General features: G+C 40.0%; 1 non-coding gene across 1 annotated transcript; it reads left to right on the plus strand.

Moving 5' to 3' along the window:
• Positions 1–14,648: 14,648 nt before the first annotated feature.
• On the plus strand, positions 14,649–14,755 carry LOC127110024 (small nucleolar RNA R71). The gene has a single exon (XR_007797264.1). It is a non-coding gene; the product is annotated as a small nucleolar RNA R71 (small nucleolar RNA).
• The last annotated feature ends 277 nt before the right edge of the window (positions 14,756–15,032 follow it).

Below are 15,032 nucleotides of genomic sequence, written 5' to 3' on the forward strand. Positions count from 1 at the left end.
CATTAATAGGTTTGAAACATTGAAGGTTTTATCAACTCTAAACAACCATAGTCATGATCTAATAGATCTCATCAACCAAATAAATGTAAATGATAACAAGCAACAAAGTTTGATTGAAAATAGTGGATAAAAAGTAGTAAGAGCAAAAAATCCCCAAAAGGGTGTAAACCCAACAAAAACCACTTATCTCAAAGTTGACTCAAATATCTCTCATAATACAACCCAAGAGTAAAAATCCATTTTCAAACACAAAACAAAACCAAAAGTATCAAGGAGTTTGAGTCCAAAAAGATTGTGGTGTCAAAACTAGGTTGTTGTTGTGTTTGGGTTTGAGAATGAAGCAAAAAGCTTGGAAGAGGGTGGTTATGGTTGTTGTGGTAGAAAAATGGAAGGGAAGAAAGTTGTATGTTTATGTGGTGGTGGTGAATGATTATGTAAGTGAAGGTTACAAGTTTGCTACTGTTTTTTGTTGTGTGGAGATGGTGGATTTTTTTACATGGTGGTTGGGTAGTTCAAAGGAGAAAAGAGGGTTTGGGTGAGTTAGACTTTAGGTTGAAAAGAGGGAGCTTGAATGTGATTTGGACAGAGGTTTTGTGGCTTTCAAGCTTGAAAAATGAGTGGGGATAGTGCTCTATTTATAGGGGAAGCAAAGGGGTTGAAGTGGGTGAAAGAAAAGGTCCTTTGGGTAAAAAATAGAGCCATCTTTGATGTCTGCGCAGGTGTAATCGGTTACCCTGATTAGGGTAATCGGTTACACAGTCCCAAAATGGCCAAAAAATCAGTTTTTGGTCTGGGTAATCGGTTACCCTGATTAGGGTAACCGGTTACCCAATTTTTTTTATATTTTTTTTTTGAAATAATGAATGTATGCATGTGCAGTAGGGTCATGGATCAGATGAAAATTGTATCGGGGTAGGGTGAATTTTAGGGTATGACAGCTGCCCCTATTTAATCTTCTCGAACCTGAATGTTTAGATAGCAACGGCTTCCACACATCCAAGGTAAAAGAGGGTTAAATAAATAAAAATATCCAAAAATTCACCCTATTGGGAATGAAATGAATGTGATATGAAATGATGGGTATTTGTGAAGGTTGTTCATGGGATGGAAAATAAATTTGATATGAAATCATCTGTTGAGGATAGTTTATGGTATTATGCGGGGAGGACATGGGTCAGCTGTATGATGGTTATGTCATGATGTGTATGATATGTAATGTATGTTATGGTGTGTAACGTAAGTATCTCTTCAACTGGAAAACAAAGAGAAAAGCTTCATGACAAAAGGTCAAGAAGAAAGATGAGAGGGAATATGACTTTGTTGGGGATAAGTTTCTTATGTAAAAGATAGTGAAAATCCCTAACAACGGCTGAGAAGATTTTAGTTTAGTGACGCTTCCTAGCAATGGCTGGAATACCTGAAATCTAAAGGTGTAGATCCCTAGCAACGGTTGGGGAAATTTTAGTTCAGTGACGCTTCCTAGCAATGGCTGGAATACCTGAAATATAAAGGTATAAGTCCTAGTAACGGTTGGGGAGATTTGAATTTTGAAAGTGTCAATCCCTAGCAATGGTTGGGAAGGTTTGAATTTGAAAATGTAAATCCCAAGCAACGGCTGGGAAGGTTTGATTTTTGAAAGTGTCAATCCCTAACAGCGGCTGGGAAGGTTTGAATTTGAAAATGTAAATCCCAAGCAACGGCTGGGAAGGTTTAATTTTTGAAAGTGTCAATCCCTAGCAACGGCTGGGAAGGTTTGATTTTTGAAAGTGTCAATCCCTAGCAACGGCTGGGAAGGTTTGATTTTTGAAATTGTGTAAAAGGCACAGGAGTACTTGCAAAAGGCAGGTGAATAGATATGGTGGTTATCATACACAAGGTAGAGGAAAATTTACGGTAGGCACGAAAAACTCATTATATCCCTCAGGCACAACGACGAGGATGAATTTTTCAAAATATGGCTACCACTTGGGACTTGCCAAACCTACATCAGGTGTTTTAAGACAAACGATAAGAGGATAGGTCAATCGTCCAATCTCTCATTTTTGCTTAACATGTAAAGTTGATAAAGGTAACTCTCTCGTGCAAAAGGCAACAAGGAGGCTTGCAAAAAGGCAAAACAGGGTTTTCCCTTGCAAAAAGCAGAGAGGTCTCGCAAAAGGCGAGGTACTGACAAAGGGCCAACAATATTTGCAAAAGGCAAATAAAAAGAGATACTTTGGGGATACCTGTTAGGGTTGTTCACAGGGATCCTTGCACTTTCGAGAAAGGCTTGAATCCAACTTATACTAAACATACCTGCCCCAATATAAAGAGTATGTTATGATGCAATGTTATACATGTAAAATGTCGATGTATGCAGAAAGTCGGTGTATGCTCGGGCTGCTGGGGTATGCAAATGCATGGTCTATGGATTGTGCCAAGTATGGTTGGGCTTTAGTGGGACTTTCCAATTCGGCGGGAAAAATTATGCATGAAGTGATGCATGCAATGCATGTGGGACTGCAACTTGGTATTTGGATTTTTGTAGGGATTTTTGTTTCCAATGAGAGATCATCATCAAAGGGTTGATGGAAAAGGGTGTCATCATGGAAAAGGGTGTCATCATCAAAGGGTTGATGGAAAGGTAATTTGTCTTCGTCAAAGTGTTGACAGAAAAGAGTTTGTCATCGTCAAAAGGTTGACGAAAAGGTAATTTGTCTTCGTCAAAGGGTTGACGAAAAGGTAATTTGTCTTCGTCAAAGGGTTGACGGAAAGAAACTGTTGTAAAATGTCGTCATCAGAGGGCTGATGGAAAAAAGTTTGTCATCGTCAAAGGGTTGACGGAAAGGTAATTTGTCTTCGTCAAAGGGTTGACGGAAAGGTAATTTGTCTTCGTCAAAGGGTTGACGGAAAGGTAATTTGTCTTCCTCAAAGGGTTGACGGAAAGGTAATTTGTCTTCGTCAAAGGGTTGGTGGAAAGGTAATTTGTATTCGTCAAAGGGTTGATGGAAAGGTAATTTGTCTTCGTCAAAGGGTTGAAGGAAAGGTAATTTGTCTTCGTCAAAAGGGTTGACGGATAGGTAATTTGTCTTCGTCAAAGGGTTGACGGAAAGGTAATTTGTCTTCGTCAAAAGGGTTGACGGAAAGGTAATTTGTCTTCTTCAAAGGGTTGAAGGAAAGGTAATTTGTCTTCGCCAAAGGGTTGACGGAAAGGTAATTTGTCTTCATCAAAAGGGTTGACGGAAAGGTAATTTGTCTTCGTCAAAGGGTTGACGGAAAGGTAATTTGTCTTCGTCAAAAGGGTTGACGGAAAGGTAATTTGTCTTCGTCAAAGGGTTGACGGAAAGGTAATTTATCTTCGTCAAAGGGGTTGACGGAAAGGTAATTTGTCTTCGTCAAAAGGGTTGACGGAAAGGTAATTTATCTTCGTCAAAGGGGTGTGATGCGTTGGAAACTTGGTGTTCGCAAGTGTACGAACGCGTCAGAGTAATATAAAAGATTATCGAACCACAGAGACCAAGTGTCAATCTATCGTTATCTGTTGTTATGGTGTTTATCAAAGGCAATCGAAATAGGTGTTTTTGTAGTGTGCAATAGAAAAATAAAGTACTGAAATAAAATATAATTAATAAAGACAGGGTCGAATTTAATTCACGTAGTCAATTGATAATCCAAGTACTTGTTAATAGAAATACTTATGGGCAATGTTTCCTACTTTGAAAAGAACTAATTTAACGGGAACTGTCGCTTTCGCGTATTCAGAACCGAGTTGTACCCCCTAATCAAACCCTCTTATTGTCACTTATAAAAAGGCGCGCATTGCGTTAGAGTAGTAAACCTATTTTTAAGAAATATAGTATCTTGACTAAGTTGAAAAGTATTATAACCTGGATTTCTTAACCAAAAGTAGTTCTTACGAACCAAACTCTAAACTTATAAACGCGTCCGAAAATAGTTTTAAAATCTCTTTTCTTTTTTATGTTAAAAACTCCTAATGAACTAGACAAAGTGCTTTCGCTGTTTTTGAAATAGTTAAAAACAATTAAGTTTAAAAAGACGTTGGACGGCTTTCGATCTTACCCAACGGAATTGAAGTGCAGGAAAACTTAATTTGAAGGTTGAAATAGCCCTTTAAGTGTTTCTACGAACAATTGTACGGATTACTGGTTTAATTACGATCCTTACATTCTAGCCTTATAAATTTAGCTAGACATGGTAAAGTAAAAGTGCATTAAAATAAATAAAAGTAGTGCGAGTGCGGAAAGTAAATAATTTAAAGCGAGTGCGGAAAATAAATGAAAGTAGTGCGAGTGCGGAAAATAAATAATTTAAAGCGAGTGCGGGAAATAAATAATTTAAAGCGAGTGCGGGAAATAAATAAAAGTAAAGCGAGTGCGGGAAATAAATAAAGTAAAAGCGAGTGCGGGAAATAAATAAAGTAAAAGCGAGTGCGGGAAATGAATAAAAGTAAAGCGAGTGCGGGAAATAAGTAAAGTAAAGGCGAGTAATAAAAACCTGCTCCAATCGGAGGGCTGAGTAAATTGCAATGCGGAAAAGAAAATGGCGGCAGGATTAACTTCCTTCCAAAATGCTCCAAACTCGAGTACAGACTCTATCACAGACTCAATTACACAATTGTGGTAACACTCCAATGCGAAGCGATTACCACTTTATAAAACTGAATATATGCCTAAGTGAAACAAAGTTTCTTCTGATTTCGCCTTGTTCCAACGTTCGGATCTTCGTCTGCTCTAAGTTTGGGTGGTTGTAAAACTGAATTCGCGTTTCTATTTATAAGCAAATAAAAAAGGTGGAATTGACTTGGATGCCCTTCAACTTGAAAATAGAGGAAACCGTTTTCCTCTTGTGGCGCCCGCCACAAGGCCATGGCGCCCGCCACAAGCACAAAGTGGGGCGCCTTAGTGGAAATGGTGGGAAAACGTGGGAGTTGATGGAAGTTTGAATTGGACACGTCATGGCTTGGTCTGTGGCGCCCACCATGGGGTAAGCCATAAGCACAAAATGCTGAATTTTAGGGTTTTTAGCCCTTTTTCACTCCTTTTCTCGATCAGGGCTCCGATTAAAGTAAAAACCTGAAAACAAAGGAAAACACAGTAATAACACAACAAAACGATAATAAAATAACTAGAATGCATGTGAAATCGGAGTCGAAAATACGTAAATTTTAGTGTGATCAAACTCTCCCACACTTAAACCTTTGCTTGTCCTCAAGCAAAACATTGAAAAGCTCATAAAAGTAAAACTGGTGTAAACGAGTGCTTCAGGTAGAAATTCTAAGTTCAAGTCGGGATGCAGTGATAGGTACTAACTGAGTGAACTAAGGGTATCATGATGACATTAATCCGCAAATACGGACATAAACTTCATTCCTATATTAACCAACCCATATTATCCCACAATACCTAGGCCTGCCTCTTCATCTCTTTTTGTGTCCTTTTCATTCAGGCGCAATCACATTAAGCCCGTTATCCGTACATACTTCATAGTAGAGTGGCCTGTTAGTGATTATGATCAGAGCATGGGATTTCTGGCACATAAATATGTGTAAATCCTTTTATTGGACCCGACTGTAGTTGTGGGGGATCGGATCGTAATCCTCCCTACCGAGTTCAGTGCCAGATACCTCTGAACCAACTAACAGTGAGTACTGCTTTTCTTTTTCTTTTTCTTTTTGTAGCAAAAAAAAAATTTACAATTCTTTGGTTTAAATGACTTTGTGAGGGTCACCTATACCGGAGTTGCCTTTTTGCTTTCTTTTATTTTTTTGTTTTTCTGGATCATTCACTTATTTGCATCGGTCCCCTACGTAGAGGATGCGTAGGCCGGAGCTGACTGCTGAGATAAACTACTAAGGACTTATACGGAAATGATGATTAAGGCCATGGTATATGGGGTTTCGGGAATGATTCCTATATTTACGAAGCTTATGGTGCTAAAACAGATACTGATGTTTCGCAAAGTTCTCCCAAGTCACCGCATCCTTACTCAAAACATGTCCTTAAAACCTGAAAACTTTCGAAATAACACCTATTTTCTTTTGCAAAAAAATTTGGTGGGGCTAAAGGTATGGGGAGGTAGGATTGTACTAAGGATCTACTATATTTGGTGACTCGTCAGACTCATGCATTATACTAAAAAGAAAAATAAACAACTGAAAGGGAAATTAAACAACTAAAAGGAAATAAACAGTCTAAAAACAGCAAATAAAACTGAAAAATAAAAGGAAAACGATAAATGCTCCTCCCACACTTAAATCGAACATTGTCCCCAATGTTTCGAAATAAGATAAGGGAAGAGTTACCTGGCAACCTATTGCTGACCACTAGTTCCCTCGCCATCCTGAGGTGGACGACGGGATCGGGTACGACGACGGTCTCTCTGATCCATCCTCGCCTGCAGAGCATCCTGAGCGGTCCTCACCTCTCGAAGGTTACCAATAATGGAACCTTGGGTAGCTTCAATTAGTGCCATGTGTCTCTGGTTGTATTGTTGTTGACGAGCTTGTGTATCGGTGATCACTTGCAGGGACTGCAGGACAGTGTCATAGGACCTGTCTGTCCTCCGCTGCGATTCTTGCATGAAGTTCATATTACCCGTTATTTGTTGTTGGAGGGTAGAGAGTAGGTCGTCACGCCTTTTCTCTCTAGCCAGGTGGTCACGCCACATCTCCTCTGTAATATAGAAGCCAGGAGTGGTACCTGCAGAAGAAGAAGATGGTGCGGTGTGGGGTGGTGAAGGATGATGGGGGGACACATATGGTACGGGAGATCTCTCTCTCCGATCATATTCATCATCTGTGTATGGTCCCGCCTCATCAAGAATGTTAGGAGGAAGAGGACCCAAAACAGGTGGAGCATCTAAATCGTAGGTCCAATTCCTCTCGTCGCGTATATCGGTACGTCTAGTGCAAGGTAGAATAACAGATGGGATGGCTACACCATGAACCATAAGTCTATAACCTCCTTCTCTCCTTGAGCGACACAATTTCATGTCTCTCAGAAATTTTAAGTTAATTGTGCGAGGAGGTAAGGGGTCTAGGGTAGCCAACTCATTGTTCAGGTTAAGTGCCCGAGCAATAGACGTAATTAATCCACCAAAAGAAATCGGTCCCGCCTTATTCAGAGTTAAAATCATATGGGCGAGCATGAACGGAACTGAATTAATTTTTCTATTTGTGAGGCTTCCTTGCAAAAATAGAAGCTCTCTAGCGTTAACCTTATTTGGATTCTCCCGGCCAAAAATAGTGCATGCCAACAGATATCTAAAAACTCTGATGGTCAGGTTATGGATGGTTGAGGCAAGAACTCCTTCAAAAGAGTTAATGGAAGTGTTTGATAGACGCTCCCAGAAAGAAAATACCTCAACAGCCCATTCGGAATCCAAAGGGGCCTCACAAATAGCACCCTCCCCATGAGGGATCCCTAACAGACTGGCTAGTTCATCGGTACTGAATTGGTATTCAACAGCAAACATTCTAAATTGAACAGTACCGACTGTGCTAGCAGTGTTAGGGCGGACAACATAAATTAAAGAACTTAAAAATTCAATTGTCAGCCGCTCATAGGTGGGTTCTTTGTTGATAAAGAAATTATGCAAACCTAAGAAGTCTAATAAATGGAAAATGCTATGGTAGATGCCTAAAGTATATAGACAATCTTCGTCAACATACCTTGTCGGGAGAAGTTCCCGATTTTGCAACCGTTCAATGATTTTTCTTTGTCTCTCCCCTGGTTTCCTTCCTCGAAGAACGAATCCGTTGAACTCCATTTGAATGCTCTTGAAATATGGATGAAGAAGATGAAGTGGTTGGTGAAAAGGTTGGATTTTTACAAAATCCGGCGGATGAAATCGAAAATGGAAAGTGGAACAATGATATGTGTGGTATGATGGTTAGGAAAGTATGAGCTTTTTGTGGGTTCAAGGGCTTTTTTCCAAGGTGAAAAAATGGGTTTTGGAGGTTATAAGTTGCAAAAAATGGTGAAGAAGAGAGGTCTGCCCCGGCCATTTACAGATGCTGTGGCGGGCGCCACAGGTCCTATGGCAAGCGCCACAAGGCAAAAATCCGGCTGGGCCAGATTTTGGTCCTTTGGTTTGGGCTTCGCTTGTTTTTTGGCTTTGGGGGGGTCTGGATAGCATTTGTCTTGTGATTCTCCTAGTTTCTTTGACTTGCATAATTATAAAAGTAAAAACGAAAAATAAAAAGTGAAACTGAAACAAAAACAAGAACGGAAATTAAATGTAAATATAAATAAATAACTGAAAAAATTAAAATGCAAAATAAAATAAATATAAAAGATATATAGATAAAAATAGAAATACTAATGTACGACAGTAGTTTATATAATATTCAAATGCGATAATGTAAAATGAGAAATGCAAATACGATAAATATATATAAAGAGAAATAAACTGAAATGGTGAGATCAGGTATTAGGGTGGTCGTCTGCCTGAGTGGATTCACGTAGCACGGCTATCTCCTGCCTGAGCTCGGCGATCTCCTGATATAGACAATCGGCTTCAGTAGCATGGGTGAGATCAGACACTCCCATCTGTAAAGTTAAGTCCGCCACTTCCTGTCTCAGGTCTGCAATCTCTCTACGGCACTCAGCGATCTGGGTGCGTATGTCGGGTGTCTGCAATGAATGATTATTAGAGAGAACAGTGATTCTAGGAGATGGTGGTGCAGGTGTGTATTCAGCAACTGGGGGAGATATCGGCTCCTCAACGGTCTCTCCCTGGCCCTCTAGAGCATAACTTCAATTCGCTGGATCATGCACACTGGTCATCATAGGGTCTGGCAATGTGAAGTAATGGATGGCCTCGCTGTCGACTAGTAGTCGGAACTGACATGGGTGGAAAGAGGCTTTCCTCATCAATCCTCTGGTCAAACAGAAATCGATGTCCATGCTAGTATATCCACAGTAGGTCCGAAGATGCAACAGCTTGCGAGACAGACCCAAAGCGACTGCAATCTGTGTGATGATTCCACCAACATGGATGACTCCTTCGGTGGATCTAGAGATACCACTGAGATTATTCAATAAAAAGTTCCCACATGCTACTGGGCGAGACTGGGATGCGCAAAATAATAGGAAGATCTCCTCTTCACTCAGTAGTGTCTCTGCATCCTGTCTTCCCAAGAAGGAATGTGTTAATATCATCTAAAAATACCTGAAGGTTGGGTTATGTATGACATAAGATAAATGTGTAGATGGATCCTGGCTTCCGCCACCTGATATATCACTCCAAAACTTCTCCACTTCCTTACCCAGAAAATATCCCAAAGGTGTCTCCGGGATAGCATCAGGAGTAGTCTGGAAACCCAACAGGTCGCCGAACTCTTTCTGGCTGAAGGAGTACTCAACTCCAAAAAGTCTGAAAGCAGCATACCCATCTGGTCCAGAATATGGGTCGTAGTCGAATGAACTCAGGAACTCCAAAGTCAGATTCCTATATGTGTTACTCAAGTCATCAGCAAACTCGTCCCAGTGAAGCTGGTGGCTAAGGAATCGGATACTAGGCTCGATACCCAGTGCCTCCATACAATGCTGATCAGGGTAACGTGTGGGTGCCATAGGGCGCTGGTATAAAGCAATGTAACGCTCCCTCTGAGCATTGTCTCTATAGGCAACATGCATGTCATCAAAACCCTGCATCCTGTAAAAGTTAGGAAAGTGATCCTGAAAATACAAACCATTCAAACTTTAGTCTCAATGCAAAATAAGATAAAATAAAATAAAAATAAAAATAAATGTAAATAAATGCGAAAAGAAAAAGTAAAATGAAAAGAAAAACCATGGGTTGCCTCCCACGTAGCGCTTGTTTAACGTCATTAGCTTGACGGTTAGAACTTATACACCTGTAATAGTATGAATCGGTGGATCAATCAGGGTGTGGCTTGAGTAGTATGCTGAAATGTCTCCTCCTTCATAGAGCTTCAGTCTTTGTCCATTTACAATGAATGGACTATAGGTATCGTTCTTGATTTCTACGGCTCCGGATCTCAGAATCTTGGATACTTCGAAGGGGCCAGTCCATCTTGAACGTAGCTTTCCATGGAAAAGTCGTAACCTAGTGTTGAAAAGGAGAACAGAATCGCCTACATTGAAGTTTTTCTTTACTATTCTTTTGTCATGATAGGCTTTTGTCCTCTCTTTATATATTTTTGCATTTTCGTAGGCAGATTGCCTAAGTTCTTCTAATTTATGAATGTCCAGGATACGCTTTTCTCCAGCGGCTAAGTAGTCTAAATTCAAAGTTTTAATGGCCCAATAGGCCTTGTGCTCTAACTCGAATGGTAAGTGACATGATTTTCCATAAACTAGTTGGTAAGGAGTAGTTCCTATAGGGGTTTTGAAAGCGATTCTATAGGCCCATAATGCTTCTTGAAGCTTCTGAGACCAGTCTCTCCTAGAAATAGAAACAGTTTTCTCTAGGATTTGTTTTATCTCCCTATTAGATACTTCTACTTGGCCACTAGTTTGTGGGTGGTATGGTGTTGCTACTCTATGCCTAACTCCATATTTTCTTAAAAGTTTGTCAAATATTCTCGATATAAAGTGTGATCCTCCATCGCTTATGACTAAACGTGGTGTTCCAAATCTAGGGAATATATAGTTTTTAAATAGTTTGATTACTACCCTAGTGTCGTTTGTGGGTGCAGCTATAGCTTCAATCCACTTAGACACATAGTCTACAGCTACTAAGATATACCTATTTCCTAAGGATGGTGGAAAAGGTCCCATGAAATCTATACCCCATACGTCAAAGAGTTCTACTTCCTGAATGTTTCTTAGAGGCATTTCATCACGTCTTGAAATGTTTCCAGTGCGTTGGCATCTATCACACTTGACAATGAAAGCATAGACATCACGCCACATGGTAGGCCAGAATAGGCCAGCTTGAAGAATCTTGGCGTATGTCTTAGAGGTGCTCGCATGTCCACCATAAGGTGCAGAATGACAATGCTCGATAATATTATTGACCTCTTCTTCTGGGACGCAACGGCGAAAAATGCCATCTTTACCCCTTTTGAAAAGGAGCGGTTCGTCCCAATAGAAGTTTCTTACATCGTGGAAGAATTTCTTCTTGCGGTGGTAGTCAAGATCAGGGGGTACTATATCAGCAGCTAGGTAATTTACAAAATCTGCATACCAGGGTACGTTACTTATTGCTAAGGAATTTTGGGAATGCTCATAAGGATCTAGGTTATTGTCTTCAATGGTTTCTACTTTAGCGATCAGTCTATCATAGGCGAAATCATCATTTATAGGTACTAGTTCAGGTTTTAGATGTTCTAGCCTAGAAAGGTGATCGGCTACTACATTTTCAGTGCCTTTTTTATCTCTTATGTCTAAATCAAACTCTTGTAGTAATAGAATCCATCGGAGTAACTTGGGCTTGGCATCTTTTTTACTTAATAGGTAACGAATGGCAGCATGATCGGTGTAAACAATAATTTTTGCTCCTACTAGATAAGATCTAAATTTGTCTATAGCGAAAACTACAGCGAGTAATTCTTTTTCAGTTGTTGCGTAGTTAAGTTGGGCAGCATCTAGGGTTCTACTGGCATAATAAATGGCATGTAATTTTTTATCTTTCCTTTGTCCTAGAAAGGCTCCAACTGCATAATCACTAGCATCGCACATTATCTCAAAAGGTTCCGACCAATCGGGCGGTTTCATAATGGGTGCTGAGATTAATGCTTGCTTTAAAAGATTAAATGCGTCATTACATTTTTCGTCGAAAATGAATTCAGCATCTTTCATTAAAAGTCCAGTTAACGGTTTAGTTATTTTGGAGAAGTCCTTAATAAAACGCCGGTAGAATCCAGCGTGTCCAAGAAAGCTTCGGACTTCTCTGATTGTTTTTGGTGGTTTTAGGTTTTCTATAACTTCTATTTTAGCTTTATCTACCTCTATACCTTTTTCGGAAACTATATGTCCTAAAACTATTCCTTCGGTTACCATGAAATGACATTTTTCCCAATTTAGCACGAGGTTCACCTCCACGCATCTCTCCAGGATTTTCTCAAGGTTAGCAAGACAATTGTGAAAATCGAATCCGCAAACCGAGAAATCGTCCATAAACACTTCCATGATACCATCTAGGTAATCTGCAAAGATTGACATCATGCAGTGTTGGAAAGTAGTTGGGGCATTACAGAGGCCGAAAGGCATTCGTCTGTAGGCAAAAGTTCCATAAGGGCATGTAAAGGTAGTTTTTTCTTGATCTTCTGGGTGAATAGGTATTTGGAAGAATCCAGAGTATCCATCTAAATAACAGAAGTAAGAGTGTCTGGCTAGACGCTCAAACATCTGGTCAATAAATGGTAAAGGGAAATGGTCCTTCCTAGTTGCTTTATTTAACTTTCTATAATCTATACACATCCGCCATCCTCCTTCTAAACGTTTTGCTACATGTTTGCCTTTGTCGTTTTGCACGACTGTGATGCCTCCCTTTTTAGGTACTACATGCACAGGGCTCACCCACTTACTATCCGAGATCTGATAGATTATACCTGCCTCAAGTAACTTAAGAACTTCCTTCTTAACAACATCACTCATTATAGGGTTTATTCTTCTCTGATGCTCCCTAGAGTGTTTTGAATCTTCTTCGAGCTAAATTCGATGCATGCATACGGATGGCTTATACCTTTCAGGTCAGAGATGTTATATCCTAAGGCTGAGGGATATCTTCGTAAAACGTCTAAAAGTTGGTTCGTCTCCTCTTGGCTCAAGGTAGCACTGACTATAACTGGACGATTCATCTTTTCATCGAGGAACTCATATCTCAGGTTCTTAGGCAGTTCCTTAAGTTCTAAGGTTGGTTTCTTAGGGCATGGCATAGGATCTGGAGTAAGGGATAAACATTCATAAAGGTTATCATCGATGTAAGGTTCTTTAAAGTCATCATCTTCCTTTATGGGGGTCGATGGTAACTTAATAATTTCTTTTTGTTCTAATTCTCTAACACATTCATCAATGATATCTAAGGCATAACACGAGTCTCCCATCATAGGTGCCATAAGAAATTTCGAAAGTATAAATTCTATTTTCTCTTCACCTACCTCAAATGTCAACTTTCCTTTCTTGACATCTATTATGGCTCCTGCAGTTGATAAGAATGGTCTACCTAGAAGAATTGGTATATCATTGTCCTCTTTGATGTCCATGACAACAAAATCAGTAGGGATAAATAGTTGACCTATCCTAACAGGAACATCTTCTAAAATGCCTATCGGATATTTAACAGATCAATCGGCTAACTGAAGTGACATCTTAGTGGGTTATAATTCTCCTAAGTTTAATCTCTCACAAACTGCTAGAGGCATTAAGCTCACACTAGCTCCTAAGTCTAGAAAAGCTTTATCGATGACATGATTACCCAACAGGCAAGGAATGGAGAAATTTCTAGGATCTTTATCTTTCTTTGCTAATTTGTCCTCGGAAATAGCATTACATTCCAAAGGCTTCGGATCGTCAAGTCTACGTTTGTTGGTAAGGATGTCTTTCAGAAACTTTGCATAAGAAGGTATTTGGGTGATGGCTTCTGTGAAAGGGATTTCTACATGAAGTTTTTCTATAACTTTAATAAATTTTTGGTACTGTTTATTGATCTGGGTTTGTTTGAGTCTTTGGGGATATGGTATAGGTGGTTTAAATGGCGGGGACGGTACGTAAATTTTATCTTTAGGTTCTTCTCCTTTATCTCGACCTTCCTGGTTTTCAGATTCCTCGGGTTCCTTTACTTCATCCGGGGGTTTGGTACATTCCTTGGAAGTTTCGGGTTCACTTAATCTTGGGTTTGGTGGCTCATCATAAGCGTTCCCACTTCGTAGGGTAATGGCATTGGCTTATCCTCTCGGATTTTGTTGAGGTTGTCCAGGGAATTGTCCTCCAGGTGTAGTCTGAGGAGATTGGTTTAAAGCTACCTGAGAGATCTGTGTTTCAAGCATCTTGGTATGAGTAACTATTTGGTCAACCTTGGTTCCTAACTGAGTAATCAATTCGTTAACATGAATGTTTTGGTTCATGAACTCCTTGTTTTGTTGGGTTTGAGCGGTGATAAAATTTTCCATAATTTACTCAAGGCTCGGTTTTGGTGGTACAGGTTGCATAGGTTGATTTGATCTAGGGGCTTGATAACTAGGTCTCGGAGGTGCATTATTTTGAATTAGATTATTGTTTCTATAGGAGAAGTTAGGGTGATTCCTCCATCCAGGGTTATAGGTATTTGAATATGGGTTCCCTTGGGTGTAGTTCACTTGCTCGGAGTGGGTTTCGTTTAATAGACTGCATTCGGAAGATTGGTGTCCTTGGGTTCCACATATCTCACAATCCGATGAAACTGCGGCTACAGTATTCGGGTTTATGCACATATGCTCGACTTTAAGGGCTAATGCGTCCATTTTAGCTTGCATCATGTCTATAGAGATTAGTTCATGCACTCCTCCTTGGGCTTCCTTCTTCTCAACTGTCGCTCGTTCGACTCCCCATGATTGATGGTTTTGAGCCATATCTTCGATGAGGGCACTAGCTTCAGGGTAAGGTTTGTTCATCAGAGCACCGCCTGCGGCAGCGTCGATGGTCATCTTTGTGTTATAATGAAGTCCATTATAGAAGTTTTGAATGATTAACCAATTTTCTAAACCATGATGTGGGCATGCTCGTAACAACTCTTTATATCTCTCCCAAGCTTCGAACAACGATTCTCCTTGGTTTTGGGTAAATCTAGTTATATGGTTTCGAAGAACGGCGGTCTTACTCGGGGGAAAATATCTAGCAAGAAAAACTCTTTTAAGGTTATCCCAAGTCGTAATGGAATTGGGTGGAAGGGAATCTAACCATGATAGAGCTTTATCTCTGAGGGAAAAAGGAAATAATCTTAAACGTATTGCCTCAGGAGAAGCTCCATTGGTTTTAAAAGTATCTGTTAATTGAAGAAATATTTTTAAATGTTGGTTAGGGTTCTCGGTAGCGAGACCCGCGAATTGTCTCTGTTGCACTAGTTGCAACAGGGATGGTTTAAGT

The sequence above is a fragment of the Lathyrus oleraceus genome, chromosome 7 (genome assembly GCF_024323335.1).
Source record: "Lathyrus oleraceus cultivar Zhongwan6 chromosome 7, CAAS_Psat_ZW6_1.0, whole genome shotgun sequence".
NCBI lineage: Eukaryota > Viridiplantae > Streptophyta > Magnoliopsida > Fabales > Fabaceae > Lathyrus > Lathyrus oleraceus.